This window comes from Pleurodeles waltl, chromosome 6 (assembly GCF_031143425.1).
Source record: "Pleurodeles waltl isolate 20211129_DDA chromosome 6, aPleWal1.hap1.20221129, whole genome shotgun sequence".
Classification (NCBI taxonomy): Eukaryota; Metazoa; Chordata; class Amphibia; order Caudata; family Salamandridae; genus Pleurodeles; species Pleurodeles waltl.
Window position 1 is genome coordinate 984,591,050 of NC_090445.1, and position 20,043 is coordinate 984,611,092.

General features: G+C 43.1%; 1 protein-coding gene across 1 annotated transcript in view; it reads left to right on the top strand.

The window, feature by feature from the left end:
• The first annotated feature begins 5,871 nt into the window (after nt 1-5,871).
• The window catches only part of KIF20B (kinesin family member 20B), a 434,415-nt gene continuing 420,243 nt past the window's right edge, over nt 5,872-20,043 (top strand). Inside the window, exon 1 of the mRNA XM_069239865.1 lies at nt 5,872-6,066. The gene's annotated coding sequence lies outside the window, so the exon portion shown is untranslated. The remainder of the gene's footprint in view (nt 6,067-20,043) is intronic.

The window sequence follows — 20,043 nt, forward strand, 5'->3', positions numbered from 1 at the left end:
CCCCTTGTCTTTCTCTACATTTTTTCCTTCCAAATATAGGAGAGTGTGTAAAAAAGACATCTATTTGAGAAATGCCCTGTAATTCACATGCTAGTATGGTCACCCCAGAATTCAGAGATGTGCAAATAACCACTGCTCCTCAACACCTTATCTTGTGCCCTTTTTGGAAAAACAAAGGTTTTCTTGATAGCTATTTTTTACTCTTTATATTTCAGCAAATGAATTGCTGTATACCCGGTATAGAATGAAAACGCACTGCATGGTGCAGCTCATTTATTGGCTCTGGGTTCCTCGGGTTCTTGATGAACCTACAAGCCCTATATATCCCCGCAACCAGAGGAGTCCAGCAGACGTAACAGTATATTGCTTTCGATAATCTGACATTGCAGGGAAAAGTTACAGAGTAAAACGTAGAGAACAATTGCTGTTTTTTTTCACCTCAATTTCAATATTTTTCTTTTTCAGTTGTTATTTTCTGTAGGAAACCCTAGTAGGATCTACACAAATGACCCCTTGCTGAATTCAGAATTTTGTCTACTTTTCAGAAATGTTTAGGTTTCTGGGATCCAGCATTGGTTTCATGCCCATTTCTGTCAGTGACTGGAAGGAGGCTGAAAGCACAAAAAATTGCAAAAATGGGGTATGTCCCAGTAAAATGCCAAGATTGTGTTGAGTAATTGGGTTTTCTGATTCAAGTCTGCCTGTTCCTGAAAGCTCGGAAGCTGCTGAGTTTAGCACCGCAAACCCTTTGTTGATGCCATTTTCAGGGGAAAAAACACAAGCCTTCTTCTGCAGCCACTTTTTCCAATTTTTTTGAAAAAAACAAAATTTTCACTGTATTTTGGCTAATTTCTTGGCTTCCTTCAGGGGAACCCACAAAGTCTGGGTACCCCTAGAATTCCTAGGATGTTGGTAAAGAAGTACGTAAATTTAGCTTGGTTAGCTTATGTGGACAAAACGTTATGAGGGCTTAAGCGCGAACTGCCCCAAATAGGCAAAAAAAAGGCCTGGCACAGGAGGGGGAAAAGGCTTGGCAGTGAAGGGGTTAAGGTCACATAGCTGGGGCCCAGGTGATGGGGTCCCCGGACCAAGATCGGCCCTAGAGAGGAGTGCCATGGGGCCACCCTCCCCCCCAAAAAAAAAATAGTTAGGCTGGGATGGGTCCCTGGGGCTCAGATCTTCTCCCTGTGGGAGATGGCATTGCTGTCACAGAGAGAGCAGTTCCCTCTCTGTGAGAGCAGTTTCCTTGTTTATCTGTCTGGAAGGGAAACAGAGGAAACCTCCGCTCTGAGCACGTGACAGCTGTTTGATAGCTCTTGCTTCCTCAGAGCAGAGTGTTTGCTCTGACTTGATGGGAACTGTCAAAGTCACAGCTATGTCCGGCGGTGGGCACCCCGGGACATAGAAGGAGCCGGCCCTGGGGGTTGGCAGTCCCCAGGGCCACCAATAGCTCCTCAGGGGGGCTATGAGACCCCCTCCCCAAAACAATAATAAATAATTAGGCTGAGCCCAGGGGATGGGGTTCCCAGGGCTGGGTTCGGCCCTGGGGAGGAGGGCCAGTCCCCCCCAAAAAAACAATAATTAGGCTGGGGCTGAGAGGGGCCCTGGGGAGGGGGGCCCTATGGCCCCCTCCTCCCCAAACAAATATTAGGGCGGGCCAAGGGGTATGAGGTCCCCGGGGCAGAGATCGGTTGGGAGAGGGGGGCAAGCAGGTCTGCTGCCAGTTACCGAAGTGCTTGGCCATAGGCTGTGCACAGTGTGGGGTTGGGTGGTTATAGAGATTGGCTGCAGGGCCTGGCCACAGGCAAGGCCCTGCTTCCAACTGCCACTGTGCATGGCCGAAGGCTGTGCACAGTGTGGGTTGGGTGCTTATAGGGGTGGCCGCAGTGCCTAGCCTTCAGCCACTGTGCACAGTCGATGGCAGTGCGTAGTGGTGGTTGGATTAATATATAGTAATGAAAATTACTTTACATAAAAAAAATGTAGAGATTCATGGAACATCCCCCGGGGTAGAGATCGGTTGGGAGAGGGAGGCAAGCAGGCCTGCTGCCAGTTTCCGAAGTGCTTGGCTATATGCTGTGCACAGTGTGGGGTTGGGTGGTTATAGAGGTTGGCTGCAGGGCCTGGCCACAGACAAGGCCCTGCTTCCAACTGCCACTGTGCACGGCCGAAGGCTGTGCGCAGTGCGGGTTGAGTGCTTATAGGGGTGGCCGCAGTGCCTGGCCTACCGCCACTGTGCACAGTCGAAGGCAGTGCACAGTGGTGGTTGGATTAGTATATAGTAATGAAAATTACTTTACATTAAAAAAAATGTAGAAATTCACGGAACAAAACAAAGGTTACAGGGACGTTACAGTTAGGAAACAGACTTTAAAAAGCATAGAAATTATATTTTAAAAAACAAAGGTTATTATAGGGACGTTATAGTTAGGCTCACATTTTAAATGTACAAAACCATAGAAATTCAGCTGTTATAGTTAGAGTTATTTTAAATAACTAAAACTAGCGCCCTAAAGTAACTATAACTCTGGTTTTGTGCGAGTAAATTCAGAACCTATCTATAACATCCCTGTAACCTTTGGTTTTTTAAGTGAATTTCTATGTTTTTTTAAATTCTATTTCCTAACTATAACGCCCCTGTAACCTTTGTTTTTTTTAGTGAATTTCTATGTTTTTTTAATGTACGATAATTTTCATTACTATATGGTAATCCAGCTCAATACAACCACCCAACACTGCGGCTGGTCCCTGGGCCTACCTCCCTAACCACCCAACCCCACCCTGGACATGGCCTGTGGCCATGCATGATGGGAGTTGGTCGCAGGGCCTGTCTCTGTGGGTGTGAGAATAGGTGTGAGAGGGTGTCACTGGTTGTGACAGGGTCTATGTGGGTGTGAGAGTGCGTGTGAGTCTGTCTGTCTGGGTACAATAGCTATGAGAGTGTCTCTGTGAGTGGGTGTGTGAGTGTCTGTGAGTGTGTGTGTGAGTGGGTTTGTGAGTGGGTGCATGAATCGTGAGTGAGTGGGTACATGATTCTCTAAGTGGGTCCGTGATTGAGTGCGTGAGTCTCTGAGTGGGACTGTGAATGGGTGCATGAGTGTCTGAGGGGGTCTGTGAGTGGGTGCGTGACTCTGAGTGGGTCTGTGAGTGGGTGCATGAGTAGCTAAGTGGGTCTGTGAGTGTGTGCGTGAGTTTCTCAGTGGGTCTGTGAGTAGGGGCGTGAGTCTGTGAGTGGGTGCATGAGTGTTTGAATGGGTCTGTGAATGGGTGCATAAGCTTCTGAGTGGGTCAGTGTGTGGGTTTGTGAGAGTCTCAGTGAGTGTCTGAGTGAGTCTCTGAGTGTGAGTGTTGGTGTGGTTGTGCCAATAGCTGTGTGAGTGACTCTGCCACAAAGGAACCTCATCTGCTCTTTTATTTAACAAGAGATCACAGCTTTGCATGAAATATCTACCCATCTGGAATTCTTTCTACCTCCTTGGGTAAATGTCCAGTTTGTGTTCTAGACTACAACTGTGTAATGGAGCACCACTGGCCTTGTGTGCGTTGTGGCAACAGGATTGTTCCTGTTGCCTGTTTCTCTAGAATTCTATGATAACATGAATCATCCTATAGAGAGGCTAACGAGACTACAAAGACGTAAATATCTATCAAACCAGGGTCTTCTCTTATCTATATGAAGTGAGGGCTTCTTTGATTTGTGGAGATGTCTTCATATTCCTCAGCATCAAGAACCCGCCATCAAAACTAGTGGCAAACGCCCTGAGGGACCCTTTGGGAAGCTGTACATCAAGCCTTTCAAACCTAGTAAGGTGGGCAGGGCGGGGCCAAGTGGGCGCAGTTTCCAGGTGATTTGCACATTTGCATACTTATAGTAATTTAAAGGGAGAACCGTGAACTGTAGCGGGGTTCTCCCCGGGCTGATTTCAGCCCTGGGGGACCTATCCTCCGGTGCCAACCACTATTCAGTGGGGGAGGGAGGACGCTTGGCCCCCTTACCCCAGCAGATTTCCGCCCCAGGGATCCCATCCCCGGGGCCCACCACTATTCAATGGGGGAGGGGAGGGTTGTGCAGTCCCCTTCCTGGGCTGATTTTGGCCCCAGGGACCCCATCCCCCAGGGCCTGGCTATATCACTTGGGTGCCCGATGCATCCAGTGTGCACAAGGGAGACTGTGGGAGAAGCCTCAAGGCCCCAGCCGTCCCACCTGGATTGCTGCCTCCTGCAGGAGACAGTATTGCTTTTCCACACGGAGCTTCTAAACATGCAGCTCCCTGTCTGCAAAAACAATTGTTTCATCTCTTTCCCTGCCCGCATCTCTGTGGGCAGGGAAAGAAATTAAACCTCTGTTTCCAGCAGGTGAGAGCACTTTGACAGCTCTTGCTCGCTAGAAGCATAGTGTTTGCTCTGATTTGGTGGGAGCAGTCGAAGCTCCTGCCAAGTCAGAGCAAACAGCTATGTCCCAGGGATGGGCACCCTAGGACATAGCAGGAGCCAGCCCTTAGGGGTGGCGGTCTCCGTGCCTCCAATATTTCAGTTTAGCCCCGTGGAGGTGGAGGTCCACGGTGCCGGGGTTCCGTGACAGACCACCATCATTATCTTTTTTCAGCCCCAGGGAGTTGGTGATCCCTGGGACTGCCAGGGGGCCACGTGGCCCACCTACTTTAATTTCATGTTTTGCCCCAGGGAGGTGGTGGTCCAGTAGGCTGCTGGGGGTGCGCAGGTCCCACCTCATGGTGGTCCCCTGGGCCAAGGAGGGTCCGCGAGGCCCCCCGTAATAATTTACATGTGCCCTGGGGAGGGGGTGGTTCCCGAGCATAAAACGGCCCTAGGGGGAGTGCCCTGTTCATCCTCCTAATTTATTTTTAAAATATATTTACATGCCAAAGGACCTTGCCCACCTGGGGGCTTTAGCATAAACAAGGGCAGGATGCCACGCTTGTTTTAAAAAAAAAAAATTGCCAAGAATATTTCGCAGATTTGTGGCAAAAATGTTTTTTTTGCCCTGGTGGGATCCCTCTGGGACCCCCAACACCAAGGCTTGGGGTCAGATTATTACTAACTTGCCCCAGTTTCTTTTTTGGTGGGACTCAGCTGAAGCCGAATCCCAAGATGGCTGCCAACACCGCCTGGTTGAAGTGTTGCAGCCAATCAGAGCTCTGAATCTCTGTGCACATGCTCATCAATATTCGAGAAGTCGTTGAGGAAGATCTGCAGCCCTAGATATACAATTATGTATTTCCTTAAATTTCTCAAAACCTACTGAATGGATTTGCACCAAATAACAAAAAGCACTATCTGCTGAACAAAATCTAGCTTTCTGCCAAATTTGGTGTGATTCCGTACAGTGGTTCAGGCTCTGGTCGTGCTCAAAATCCTACAGGAGTTAACATGGGGAATACACTTTTTTTTTACCCCCTCTTTTTTCTTGGTCCCTGTTTGACCGATCATAAAAGAATAACCAACACACTTTTTGGGGAAAATTTTGGAAACATGGTGCTAACAAACACAAAAAATACACACACACACACACAAAAGTGCCCTCAGCCCTAATAGGATTTTCCTTCTGAAAAGCTGGTCACCCTGTCATTGTATGTCACTAATAAGTACACAGAAACCATGGAAATATACATTAGCAATCACAGAACTTGACAGTTATGGGAGTCCTGTGTATGTTTTGCACGGGAAAATGTGCTAAGTGCTCGCACGTTCAGTTATAGAAGTCAGCTAAGATCTTTATAAAGCCATCGCTAGTACAATATTTATAAATAGTTTTATTTTCACTGAGCTCTGTTTTTTCCTCGGCCGCTCAATTGGTTTCAACGTCGTTTTGTAGGTTGGACTACTTTCAGACAGTTTTCTACAGCCGTGTGCATACGCCTAACGTGAAGCCTGACAGTGCCCTTAGCAACCGAGAATCTCTACGACGTGGGCCCCTCCTTTACAGTGTTCGTCCGTATCAGCTCTCCCATGAAGCAGCGCGCGCCTTCGCGCGGGATTGGGTGTTTTTGAAAAGAGCCGAGTGGCGAAGGTGCAGCTGCTGAGCCCCGTGGTGTCACCCACCTGAAAGTAAGTGTGTTCATACGCTGGTTGGGGTAGTTCCCTTTGATACATTCCAACACTTTTGAGGATTATCTCTATTCATGATAGTTTCAGATAATCTTTGTAGTTTGCGCTTTCTTGGATCTCACCCCTTCCGGATTTGTCGCTTTGCAGAATGACATTGGTGGATTTGTAGAGTGAGACCGGTGCCCGCGGGGTCTGCAAGCAGATTTCACAGCTGTCGCGTTGCACTCTGGATGCCTTGACCTGGGAGACGCTCCAGATGCGTTAGCCTCACTCTCTAAGCGCTGTCTATGCTTTAGAAGAGCCTGGTTACTGTTTCAGTGCCGCTGTGTGGTGCTGGGGATGAGTCCCCTTAATTCAAGATAAGGCACACCATAAAGTAACATTTTTCACGAGTGCATTTCTACAGTTATGAAATATTTTCTTAAATTCCTAATTTAATTTGATTTAGAAAATAGATTTGCAACTTTTTACTCCTGTTTGGCACCCAGCAGCGATATTAAACGCCTACTTTGAGTTACTTGTTGACTCTTAAGTTCCAGTTGTTCTATGTATAATTAGAAAGACTCTCCCATTGGACGTGATATCGGGAGCCGAATCGTCCGTATTAAACGACTGTGCACCGATTACGCCCCCCCCCCCCCCCCCCCCCCCCGAATAAACTCTGTTTTCTGGTGGTATTGCTAACGCGTCCCTCTATGATAATTTATTACACATTAGAACTCGTTTTAGGCCAATGAATCTTTTGACACAATTGAGGCACCTTAGGATGAGATAGCTAATCAATATGTCAATCAATACGTCAATAATGTCATCAATATTTATTACCACAATTCATTTCACTTTAGTCAAAGTCATTAATCAACTCAAGATGCTACCATGACCCTGCAGTCATGAATAACCACACCAGTTTAGTAGAATTTTATGATGTTTATTCCCTATTGATTACAATTTTAAAAGCATGTGTGTTAATCTCAAAACCAAAACACTCAATATCATTGTCATAATTTGGCAACTTGAATAAGACTTAAACAACGCAAGGAACACAATTATTAGAACATAACACAGCGTCAACATAGGTCAACTTTAGCAGAGTGTCATCAACGTGTCAGTCCAACAAAGCATAGATTCAGTCATTTGTCTATTTGCGTCAGTATAATGAACCCCTGGCCTAACCACTGATTAGCATTAGCATGTTGGGCTTCATGCAAAACAATTAAGAACACCAATTTGGAAAACATCTAACTATGGTCCCTGTCAAAAGTAAGCAGTTGGTACCTAGAAAGGAAAGCAAACAGACAAATCACAATTTCATTGTCATAGTTACCCTCCAATGTTTAGGTCAGCACTCAGGTTCAGTCTTCGTCTTCAGGACATCAGTCGATTCGCCATCAGTCAAAACTCAGCTCCCAGGGAAAAGGGGGGCACTTCCCTCATAAGGAGGTAAAGTGTAGAATGGGCAATCTAAGGAAGAGGATGGTTCTAAGTAAAATCAGCAAAGTCACTAAGCAAAGTGACAAAGTCTCTGGATCAAACCGACAGCATTTTCCTAACCAATCTCTGATGATTCCCTGTGTCATGGGTTTTTATCCCTTTTTCGTTGTACATTCCCCTAAAACTTAATTGGTCCAATGTTATACCCCTCTATCTCTACCCAATTAACTTTGAATTAGCTCATCAAATTTGTCACTCCACAACAGTTCAGACATTTTATTGGTCCATATGATTGACGTCTTCGGAGGTAGCACGTCCGGTATGATTTCATCCTTCTGTAATTCTTTGCACATCTTTTGGTCAGTAGCTCCATTGTCTTCACCGGTTTGAACGACCTTGTACATTATACTAATCTACACTGTTGCATTTTGGCTAAACATTTATACAAGCAATATGAATTTAATGAGAACGGACCTACTATGGTTACATTCAGCTTCTAGTTTGAAGAAAACAAGAGGTCATGTCCTTTTGCGAGTCAGCACACTGCACGTTTAGGAAAACACATTTAATATGAGAGCCAAGCAGCTAAAATTCGGCTCATGCTAACTTAAGGCCTACAAAGTTTATTAACACTATTTCAATAACGTAATCATTAATAATTAGTATAAACTTATTCAATTACAATAACTCGTAACATTAGTTATTTTTCTTAGTCCACGTATACATTGGTGGCCACTCCCGTGGTCACATTTTAGATGCACGTTTTAGCAAAACCTAATAGTACAGTTTCTATGCAGCATTATCACACATTAATTCATAAACCTTTCATGTTAATATAGATCATATAAGCTACGCTCTCTCAGTATCAAAGACGTGTAGTAAAATTAATTTTTTCGTAGCTCAGATGTTGCTTACTAGTCTACTTTGTACTAGAAGACTACTGTGAAGGCTTGTCTTTGGAGGTGGGAGTGGTAGGATTGGCACAATTGAATAAGCCACTGTTATTGCTGGCATCTGCTGTCCACATTTCATTTTAGCTACATGTAGAAATATGTTTACCAAAACCTGTTCCCGAAGAACATCTCAATGCCTAGCTTTTAATTTAAATGTAATCATTAGTGTAAAGAGCCCCCCTGCCAGCATCAGTTTTGCATTCCCACACAAATGTTTGAAACCGAGAAGCAGAGCTTTCTGGAGCTCAGGCTGCCAGTGTAATGCTGCACTTAATGCGCTGAAGTTGATATCTGAATAATCCATGGCTTATAAGATAAAAACAAAACATTCTCTGCAAATTCATATTTTCTTATGCATTATCAAGAAACATCTGGGAAAGAGTGTCTTGCGCGTGGGGAGCAATTCATGTTTGAAATGAAGGCACCATTCATGTCGGAGCAAGATTATTTTTATTTGGAAAAATTCCTTGGAAATATGACATTGAATTGAAAGAGTTTGGACGGACTCTGTACAAAGACTTCATACTGATATTAGTTTCCCAAACAATGTCATAAGAAAGGGACTACTATATTATTCGAGTATCATTGTGTTTATAGAAATGTTGACAATAACAGTAGCATTTTCGGTGAGTGCTACTGATAATTTTATCTTCTATCAGCTTGGAATTCATATTTATCCCCAGCACCGGCTAGAAAAATGTGATAGCAAAGGGATCACTGTATTGTTTATTTTATAGCAGTAATTACATTTTGTGAGAAATGTCATGCACATTAATAGCAGCGGTACATAGGTGTCAGATTTACAGCATTTAACGTTGGGTAACTAACAGTGAGGTTTGGGTAAAGTATGCCAGTGTGTAACAATTATTTGTGGAGGAAAAAAATATTATCAGCTAACACAAAAGCATTTACATATTTACATCCGAATACCTCTGGTCTTTCACCCTCCCTTTTATTGGAGTTTTGAGCACGCTGAATAAAGCAAATGTGGTTCCAAAGAAGTTCCTGTGTAGGAGACCTAGAAAGTAAAAAAGGCCACAGACTGTTGGCAGCTCATGGTTGAAGTGGTGGTTTTAGAAGGTTGTTTATTGGCAGATCATGGGTTCTGAGTCAGAGTGTAGGTTGATAAGGTACCTGGGTACCATGTCATTTAGTGATTTGAATGCTAGTGTAGCCCTGCTCTAGGCGGTAAGGCAACTGGCCTGGAGACTGTATGCTGAGGTGTGGTTGTGCAAGTTGTACAGAGTCTAGGTAGCAGACGGTCTTTAGTGGTGGCCAAGAGTATGACTGTTAGAGGTTTACCAGAAAGCTGATGCAGTAATCTGTCTAGAGATCAAAGTGAGTTGACAGTTCTTTTGGTATTATTGAATTGTGTAAGTGAGCTAATCTTTCTTGTGTTGAATAGTTAAACGCCTGTTGTGGCATGTTGTGTATTTGTAATGAAGATATCCATAACATAGATGAATTAAAATGAACCCTCGAGTTTCTAGCTGACAAGGTGAATTTTGGTAAGTTTGGAGGAAGGAAGGTGTGGGAGATAACTTTGTAACAGGTTAGAGAATGTCGGGGTGGAACAAAAATGTTGGAGTGATTCTATGTGGATGGTTGGCTTTGGCAGTTGGAGAGCAAATAGTTGGGATAATGTCAACACCGTCTCTTTTACTGTTTAATTACTAACTAAATAAATATCATACTAGAACCTTATTACCTGTCCTGGAGTACTTTTTGAACAATGACGACTAAGATGGAATCGTGGAGTGGTTCTGGGGGTGTCTGACTACAAGGCTCCCGCTTTGTATCTGAGTATCCCGGCTCGCTGTGTTGTGTTCTGGTCCAGGGCAGCTGTTCGGTTCAGACTTGTGGAGCTTCTGTCAGCAGATCGCTGTTGAGTACAGTTGGGGTTCCAGCACATTGCTGGATTGCTTTCATCTGTGGTTCCCAACCTTTTGTGTTCTGTGGACCTCCACTTAATCATTACTGGAGCCTGGGGACCTTCACTGAATCATTACTGGAATCTGGGGACCGCCACCTAGTCATTACTAAAAGCTGGGGACCTAATCAGTTAAAATATTTAGTTTTCTAAGCAGTCGCGGACCCCCTGAGGAGGCTTTGTGGCCCTCCCAATGGTCCCCGGATCAGAGGTTGGGAACTACTGGCTTAAGTCATCGCGGAGGCCCTTTCCTGAGAGACTTCTTTTCAGAGCAGTGTCCGCATTGCAGCACCTGGCGCCCTGCCAGGATACATTGGAATCGTACAGCAGGAGTGTCCACGATGTTGCATTGCTTACCTCATTGTGGAGGCCCCTTCCCGAACGGCTTCTTGTTGGAATGGCGTTGGCACAATAGCACTTAACATGGGTGAGGTTGCCATTGCAATGTTTTACACCTGGGTTTTGGCATTTTGGCAGCCATTCCTCCTCTGTTCTGTTAATGTTGTTACGCAGAGCAAGTTCTATAATGCTGTGAGCACATGTTCATGTTGCAGCTTGCATGCTCACTCTACAGCTGTGACGTATTAGAGTTACGTTGCTTAACGTGAAGATGTGTTACTTGGTTCAAAGGAGTTTCTAGAGATTAGCTACATTACTGGAAAAAAAAGAGAACAAAACGTATGTTCAGTGCCAGTTAGTCCCCCCTCCCCGTAATTGGACATTACAGGTGCAACACATGTACAGCCTGTAGATATACGGAGAATAAAAAATGTATTGTGATTAATGGCAAAATTCCTAAACAACTCAGTTTTTCTAATTACAAAAAATGTCATATACTGCATCAGATGCCCCTGATCGTTAACATACATAGGTCAAACTGTGCAGCCAGTCAAATCACGAATCTTACAACATAGACGTAGAATCAAATGCTCTGTACCAGCTCTTTCAACATTATGATTTTATTCTTCCTTTTTAGTAATAATTTTCCCACCTTTCAATGGTCTGATGCATATTAAAATATGGCCACCCAAACAGGTTTCCGCTATACAGGAGAAGTTTTCCTTCCATTAGGCAAGCGTCCCGAAAATCCGTTATGCTTTTAATTTGGTCCTCCGCACACATGCGAGTGTGCCTGAATACCCGTTGAGCATTTAATGTAGATTTTCCTAGTAATTTATGAAGGAAAGTCTTAATTTTATTAAAGAAACGGAGGCGAGTATTATGCTTTAGTCTTTTCTTTGTTTCTAATAGCAGCTGCAGTCAAGAATAAAAACTACCGATCCCATAAGGCGAATACTTTGAAAGGTAGTTCAAAGTAATGCACCAATCACTAACAATCCGCTCTAATAATACCTATCTTGACTGAGAACAGCCCTCCTTTCTTGTGCGAGGTTAATAAGTAACAAATAACGGAATAATAGAACAACAAATACAAATAGCCAAGCAAGCGATAAAATTTCACATAGAATGAACAAAAGTCTCTGAACAAAGTCCGGAAGCGTGCGCTGATCCAACAACTGAATGTTCCTCAAGGCAGGTGGATTGGAAGACGCTGTAGATGAAGAAACGGAGGAAGGATCTCTAAGAAGAGGTCTGTTGCGTCGATGTAGATGCTGGAAGGGAGGGTAACAAAACAAGAGCGTTAGCATCTATAGAGGAGGGATAATACTCGCCTCCGTGTCTCTAATAAAATTAAGACTTTCCTTCATAAATTACTAGGAAAATATACATTTTATGCCAAGATCCGAGGCTCCTATTAAGCTATTTTAAAGCGTACTGATCACATTTAGAGAGGCATGTTGAATTGGTTTACAATAGAAAACTCTAAAAACATTGTCATTAGACCAGTCAGGCGATCTGAGAAGGTCCTCCAGGCGAGAACCGGCCCAAAAGGCTTTGGACGCCATGTTTCCTCTAGCCGAATGGGCACCAAAGGAGGAGGTATCAATGGCAGCAAGGGACATAATCCAACAAACCCAGCTAGCCAAGGTAGGAGAGGACACAGGATTGAAAGGCTTTCTGAAAGAAATAAGGAGTTGGGTAGAGGAGGAATTTCTCAAACCAGCTGTCTGTTGTTCATAAACTTTTAAGCTTTGCCTACACATAGCTTAGGGTGATCAGGAAAAAAGGGATACAAAACTGAAGAAAGGTTAGTACACCTAAACACATTAAACATAACACCAGAGGGTGTAAAATGACGAACTGTAACATCTAGAGTTTTAACATCAGATAAACGTTTGAAAGAAACTAAGCATAAAAGCACGGTGAGCTTAGCAGAAAGCTGTTTTAACTATAACAATGTATTGTCTGGCCAGGAAACAAACAAACAAATTCAACACAGCATTAACATCCCATAACAAACTGTATTTAGGTTTCGGAGGGTTGGAAAATTTTACTCCCTCTAGAAGTTGGCAGACCAAAGGATGCTCTCCAACCGATTTTCCCTGGATGTAAGAGTGTGAAGAAGAGATTGCTTATCTATACAGGTTGATAGTGCGAAAGGACTTACCTTTGCTGGCTTCTGCCGCCAGAAAGTTGATAATCATAGTTACATCTGTTGTAAAGGGATCAATGTGTTTTCACACACACCAGCTATGCCAGAGAGACCAAGATGATCTATATGCTTTCTTTGTTCCTGGAGCTCTTGCCAAGTCAATGAAGTTTGAAGCTTCTGCCGAAATAGGTATGCCAGGTTGGGATTCCCCGATATTTTCCAAGCCGAAAGGGTAAGGACATTCTGGAGTATCAGACTGTGACGGAGGCCGTGGGGGTTGGTCAGGAGATATGGAAATGAGGGGATTAGGAATGGGGGCTCGATTGACAGGTCCAGGAGAGTAGGAAACCACACCTGGGAGTGCCAGAAGGGGTCTATGAGCACTAGAGAGGCTTGTTGACGTCTGACCTGCGCCAGCACTCTGGAAATCAAAATGAAGGGAGGAAAAGCATAATTGAGTGAGGATGACCAATCCTGAGAAAACGCATCGAAGGCAAGAGCTAGTGGATCCGGGTGCCAGCTGAAGAATTGTGGGAGCTGTGCATTGAGACGGGATGCAAAAAGATCTATGTGGAAGGGGCCCCATTTGCAGAGAATGTTGTTGAAAACCTGCGCATTGAGCATCCAGTCGCTAGAGTCCTGGAAGTGGCGAGAATACCAATCCGCCACAAAATTGAGGTTGCCAGGACCAAGATTCTGTTTTGAAGACAGAACTCCCAAAACCCTTTTGCTAATTCCTCTAAAGGTTTGGATTTTGTGCCTCCTAAGCGGTTGATGTAACGAACTGCGGAAATTTTGTCCATTCTGAGAAGAACCAAACAGGAAACTCTGTCTTTTGCGAGGCTCCTGATAGCAAAGGAGCCGGCAAGCATCTCTAAACAGTTTATGTGCAGTTTTGACTCCTAGAGACCATGAGCCTCCAGTCGAGATTGGACCACACCGGGCTCCCCAACCCAACAGACTTGCATCTGATTCTAATACAAGATCCCGGGCTGATGCGAAGATAGTCCTGCCGTTCCAGGCGTCTAAATGGTCTATCCACCATTTTCTGTGTGCGAATCTTGGTCTAGAACTATGGAATCTGTATAAGCTAGACCTTTTTGAAAGTGACAAATTTGTAGTCTCTGCAACGCGCGGTAATGTAGCAGACCTGGAAAGATAGCTTAGATTGAAGAAGAGAGGAGGCCTACCACCCTTGCCAAGGATCTGAGGGATAGCTGAGAACTGCGTAAAATCAGTAGAATTTCTGACTTTATGGACTTGATCTTTGATGACGGAAAAAGAGTAGCCGAAACAGAGTCTACCAGGAAACCTAGGAACTCGATCTTTTGGATCAGATCCAAGGAAGATTTTTCGTGATTTATAATAAAGCCTAGATCTGAAAGAAGAGTGCAAGCAAGGTGAACTTGGGACAGAAGGGAAGTGAGATTTTGATTCATGATCAGAATATCGTCCAAGTAGATAATTAATCTGGTGCCTCGAGCTCTGAGAGAGGCCGCTACTGGTTTCATTAGTTTTGTGAAGCACCATGGAGCGGAGGACAGGCCAAAAGGAAGGGAAGTGAAATGGAAAGTCTGACCGGCCCATTGGAATTGAAGAAATGTCTGGGAGGCCGGGTGTATGGGGATTGCAAGATATGAGTCTTGAAGGTCTAGCCTTACCATCCAATCTCCCTGGAGCAATGTATCTCTGAGATGTAAAATGGTTTCCATTTTGAAATGGCGATTTATAGTACAATTTGATTGAACTGTTTTAGATTGATAACTGGGCGCATCTTTTTGTTCTTTTTCTGGACTAGAAATACTGAGCAGAGAAAACCTGAAGGATCTAGAGAACAAGGAGCTATTGCCTGCTTTTGTATAAGAGATTGGATTACTAAAGAAATTAGTTCTGTCATTTGAAGAGAAAACTGAGGGGGAGGAAAACTTGCCTGTAAAGGCCCTGAAAAGAGCTCTATAACATAAGCCTGAACTGTATTTAGCACCCAGGGATCTACCGTGAGTTCCCTCCATTTTGCCAGGCACAGAGAAATACGACACCCTACAATTGGTGAACAGAAATGTTGACTTACCGGATTGAGCAGAGAATCTGGAGTTGCAGTTTCCTTTGTTTCTGAAGACCCTGTTTCTTTAGGGATAGAACTGTGGTCTGTAGTCCTGATATGTGTTGTTATTGTAGAAACTGCGGGAACTTTGGTTGGTGGAGGAACGGCCGGCAAAGCGGTTCCTACCTCTGCCGGCCCTGGCTAAAACCTGAGCTGAAAACATATTTTTCAGGGATTGTTGTGAGTTATCCAGGGAGGAGAATGTTGCCACGTATTTGCTCAACTCTTTTATAAAAGAGTCCCCAAACAGCAAACCTTCTGCCTTTACACCAGGATCTGAACCCGCTAAGTTGACCAATTTGGGATCAAGTTTAAGTAGGAGTCCTTTCCTGCGTTCATGTGTAATCGAAGAATTTGCATTTACAAGTATCCGTATTGGGGTCATGCATCTCGTCGTCCGTATCTAATATCTTAGATATAGTGATAGGAGAAGATAAGTGTTTTGATTTAACCATGCATTTCTTTGAGGATTTAGATATTAACCCCTCCTTAACAGGAGGCCTTTGAGGAGCCATGTCCTATGTGAGACTTTGTCACCAACCAACAGCGTTGCTTTAGTATTTTTTGATGGTGCAGGACGCTTTCTGCTTTCCCCCGCAGAATGGGCCAGCATGGTTTTAGACACCAAATTTACGGCTACATTTTCCAAATTTTTTGACAATTTTTGCCAAAAAGCTGAAATAGCTTGATCAACAGACAACTGTATAAAGTCATTAAAATTTTCTTTAAGGAAGTCTTCCTCCTCCTCCTGAGATAAATGAGAAGCAGAAGAGCTGTCCATGGTGGCAACAAAGGTTAGAATTCAAAAGAGAGGGAGGAAAGAGTTAACTTTCTCACAGAGTGAGAACAAACAGCCAGGCTCCGCCTATGGGTGGGGCAAAATATTTGCAGATGAAAGCAGGCAGTTAGTGAACCGAAACGAGGAGTCCGGCGTCGAAAAAAAACATCTCCAGAAGCATCAGCTAATGAGAAAAGATAAGCCGTCTGACAGGAACAGTTCCCTCTCAGCGAGCGACTGAAAATGACTGACGCCTGCTGAGGAAGAAACGACCTGAAACGGCAGTTGGGAAACGGGCGCGCAGCGCGAGGGCCAAAGATAGAATGTGGCTACAAGCCGACTACTCGGAATAAACGAAACGTACAGGCATGACAATATTAAAACAGCGCTAATACCGAACGCGTTATGAAACCAATATTATAAAGTGAATGTGAAGAGAAAAATAATACTTATCTTGACTGCGAGCAGCAAGAAAAGAGGGCTGTTCTCAGTCAAGATAGGTATTATTAGAGCAGATTGTTAGTGATTGGTACATTACTTTGAACTCCCTTTTGATCCCCATTGGCTACTTTTATTCGCCTTATGGGATCAGTAGTTTTTATTCTTGACTGCAGCTGCTATTAGAAATAAAGAAAAGACTAAAGCATAATAGGAGCCTCCGGTCTTGCCATAAAATTATGGCCGCCGCATACACACAAACGTAGAGCTTTAGCCCCTATGAGCAGCTGCCTTTGGATACCACGCCAGACTAGAGTACGATGGCTGTGTTTGTCAGCAACACGGAATGAAGTAAGATTTTTTTTTTTTTTTTTGTGTTCTGATACATTTAAGAATGTATTGCAGCCAGAGGCATAATTAAAAATAACTAAAAATCATACTTGGGATAATTTGGTTTATTTCAATGTGGATAACCAGGTTCCTTTAAAATGCCTTTGAAGCACACGCCGTGACATGATCCATAACTACGCCGTTCTGTGCTTACAGTGATATCGGTTCAGAAAGCATTTTTGGATGGTCTTGTTCATATTCATGGTCAGATTAACTTCCGTGACCGAGATAAAGGTCAGTGTGGTTGCCTCAACATCAATCTATCGATGTTTAGTCCGCATTTCTTTACAGGGCTCATGCTTCACCTCTGGTAATTTATTCGAACTAACCTCTTTTTTTTATTTAGTATTTTTGGGAAGGTAATGTTTACCTCACCACACATTTTTTAAGATGCATGCGTATGAGTGTTGACCGCACCACATTACTCTCATCCTTGTATTGCACAATATGTATGTTTGTAAGTTAATGTTTTTAATAAGCATTATAGTATTGTTAATTGTTTTGTAAAATAAAATGGTATTGCCCACAAGGTGAAGAATAGATTTGCAGGTGAATAGGGTGTTAAATGACCCTGGTGGCATTATTGATAATATAGGCATTTCTATAAGAATAAGTATCATATCTGATATTCTTTATATAGGTACCACTACCTACGTCCTGATGAGGCCCGTAAATGAAGGGCCGAAACGTGTCGACCAACAACTCGAGGAGTGTTATGAATTTATGACCTGAAAAGAATTAGAATATTATACCACACCTATTTAGTATGAACAATTCGCTACTAGTGACGGTATAAAATTATCACTACCTTGAATAGAGGACTGCCCCCCAAATATTTTTGGCAGCCCATCTCTTCGAATTACGCTGGAAGTTTTGAGTGCCTGTTCACTCAGTGCCTTTTGTTTGAAAATTGTGTTGTATATATTTCTGTTGTGTTGTAATGTGTGTGCATATATGTTTCTAGTGATGTTCATTGTGTCAACACTATATAACATGTTTTTTGTAGAAGGAGGAGTGAGACAAAGTGAGATAAACACCAAATTGTGTACGCCAAGTGCGAGTGCTAAAAATAAAAAATCTCTGTATTTTTCCCGACTCTGTACCACTCCTATATTATTATTGTGCTTTTGTGGTGTCATTTTTTTTTCTGTGATGGATACATCTCTTTGACTGGTATTGAATGGATTTATATAATATTCAGTATTATACTGCCTACTTTGACTCGTATTTTGTACATTGTGGGGAATTGATGTATATAGTATCCAGTGTTATACTACCTTACAAAGTTTCTTAGTTTAGCATGCATACAGCGTCCACTGTTTTTCCTGGCTGAACCTCCCAAACAATAGGAACTGTGGCTTGATCTATTGGAACCCTATGTGGAAATTTTAGAAGATTGTGAATGCACTTCTGCAAGAATCCCTACTCGGGCATAGACTGGGTGCCGTAGGAGTAAGGACATGTAAGAATTTGCCTCCCCCTTGGAGAATGCGGCTGGTGTGGATGTGTATCAGTATGCCATCAAACAAATGCATGAGAGATACGGTAGACAAAATAAATGTAGTTGTGGAGTGGTTCAAATTGTATTCAAGGATACAAAAAGAGGAAGAAACAATTGATCGTTTTGTTGCAACCTTGACTGTGATTTTGAACATATGTTGTATGACCAAGTATTAGGAGACCAGATACTAAGACCAAATCTAAATAAAAATATTGGAGAAATTATTGACATGTGAGGAAATATCCTTGAAGGCTGCAATGGATGTTGCAAGAAGTATCAGACAAATGCATACAAGCAGTAAGGAAGGAGAATGAGTGCTACGGCTTTTTGTGTGATTGGAAGTGCTAAGGATACTAAAGTTAAAGGTAAATACTATGAAGCAATACATACTGGTGGGAAAGGACTGTCGTGTTACAGATGTAAGCCGAGTGGCCACTTAGCCAACCTTAAAACATGCCATGCAGTAAGAAAAATGTATAGTACTTGCGAGAAGACATGGCATTTTAGCAGTGTATGCAGGAGAACGGGGAGAGAAGTTATTTGTACTGCAGAGAATGTTGGGGAGGAGGAATTGAGTATGCCAGGAATAGTGTTGGGTTTGCAGGATGATGTGGTGAGAAGAGTATTGAGACTGCGGTGTTGCAAGCTGAGTATAGATGGAGTGCGGGTGGAAGATATGATTGATTTGTGTGCTTCGTGCACCGTTATGAGCAAGGACACATTTGAAAAGTTGTGGCATGGAAGGGAGTTGTGTAAATCTGATGTGAATCCACTTGGTTAGTCAGGCCATAGAATTCTAATGATGGGGTTCAAATGAGCATATCTGGAGTTTGGATCCAGGGAGTGCCATGTCAAGGTTTATGTGGCTGACAAGGGCGACGTGATATTTTGTTGGCCTCACATAACTGATCTGGGTATTAAATTAGCTCCTTGTTCTAATCCACCTGTGTGTTTAGTTCATGCTGAAGTACAAGCAATCAGTATGGCAGATGTGGAATATGTGGAGTTAAAGGAAGAATTTCCTTGTGTTTTTGGTGACCATGTAGGTAAACTGAAGGGTTTTAAACAGAAAATCATTTTACGTGCAAGTGTAAGGCAAAAATTGAGGAATGTGCCTTTGAATTATAGAGTGAAGTCAAAGGAAATACTTCATGACTTCAGTGAGAAAGACATAATAGAACCTATTGATAGTTCATATTCGTTGTCTCCAGCTGGAATTTCACTCCAGTCCAATGGATATTTAAGACTGTGTGGACTTAAGATGTTGGAACACAGCTATTTGGATGGACGCTGTCCCATTACTTAATTTGCAAGAACTAATGACATCAATTGGTGATGCCACAATTTTTTGAACAGCCTCTCTTACCAGTGCGTACCACCAAAGTGAATTGGGTGCTGATTAATGGCACAGCATTCATAACGAAGGAATGTTTCAGTACAAGAGGATACCTTTTAGTCTTACAAGTGCTTCTGCAGTTTTCCAGAGAGAAAGTACCAGAATTTAGAAAGGGGTGAAGGGCGCAAGACAATTTCAGGATGTCACTTAATATTTGAGAAAAATAAAATTGAGCATGATAGAAATTTAAGTGTTAGCTGCACTCACGAACAATGGTTAACATTGAAAAGCGAGAAATATTACTTTAGGAAGCAACAGGAAGAATACCTTGGTCCTGTGATATCAAACAATCGTATTCTCCTTAAAATTAGCCATGTTGAGGTGATTATAAATGTCCTTGAACCTACATGTAAGGAACAATTGATGTCGTTTTTTTTTTTTTTTTAAGGACTGACCGAATTCTATTCACGCTTTGTAGAAAACTATGCTACCAAGGTAAAACATTTACGGTTGTTGAAGAAAAATGTTTTCTTGCAATCAAGAATGAGATTACATGCTCCATGTTTAGAATAATTTCTTATGGGGTGGATTGAATAATATCTATGGATGCCAGTGGATATGG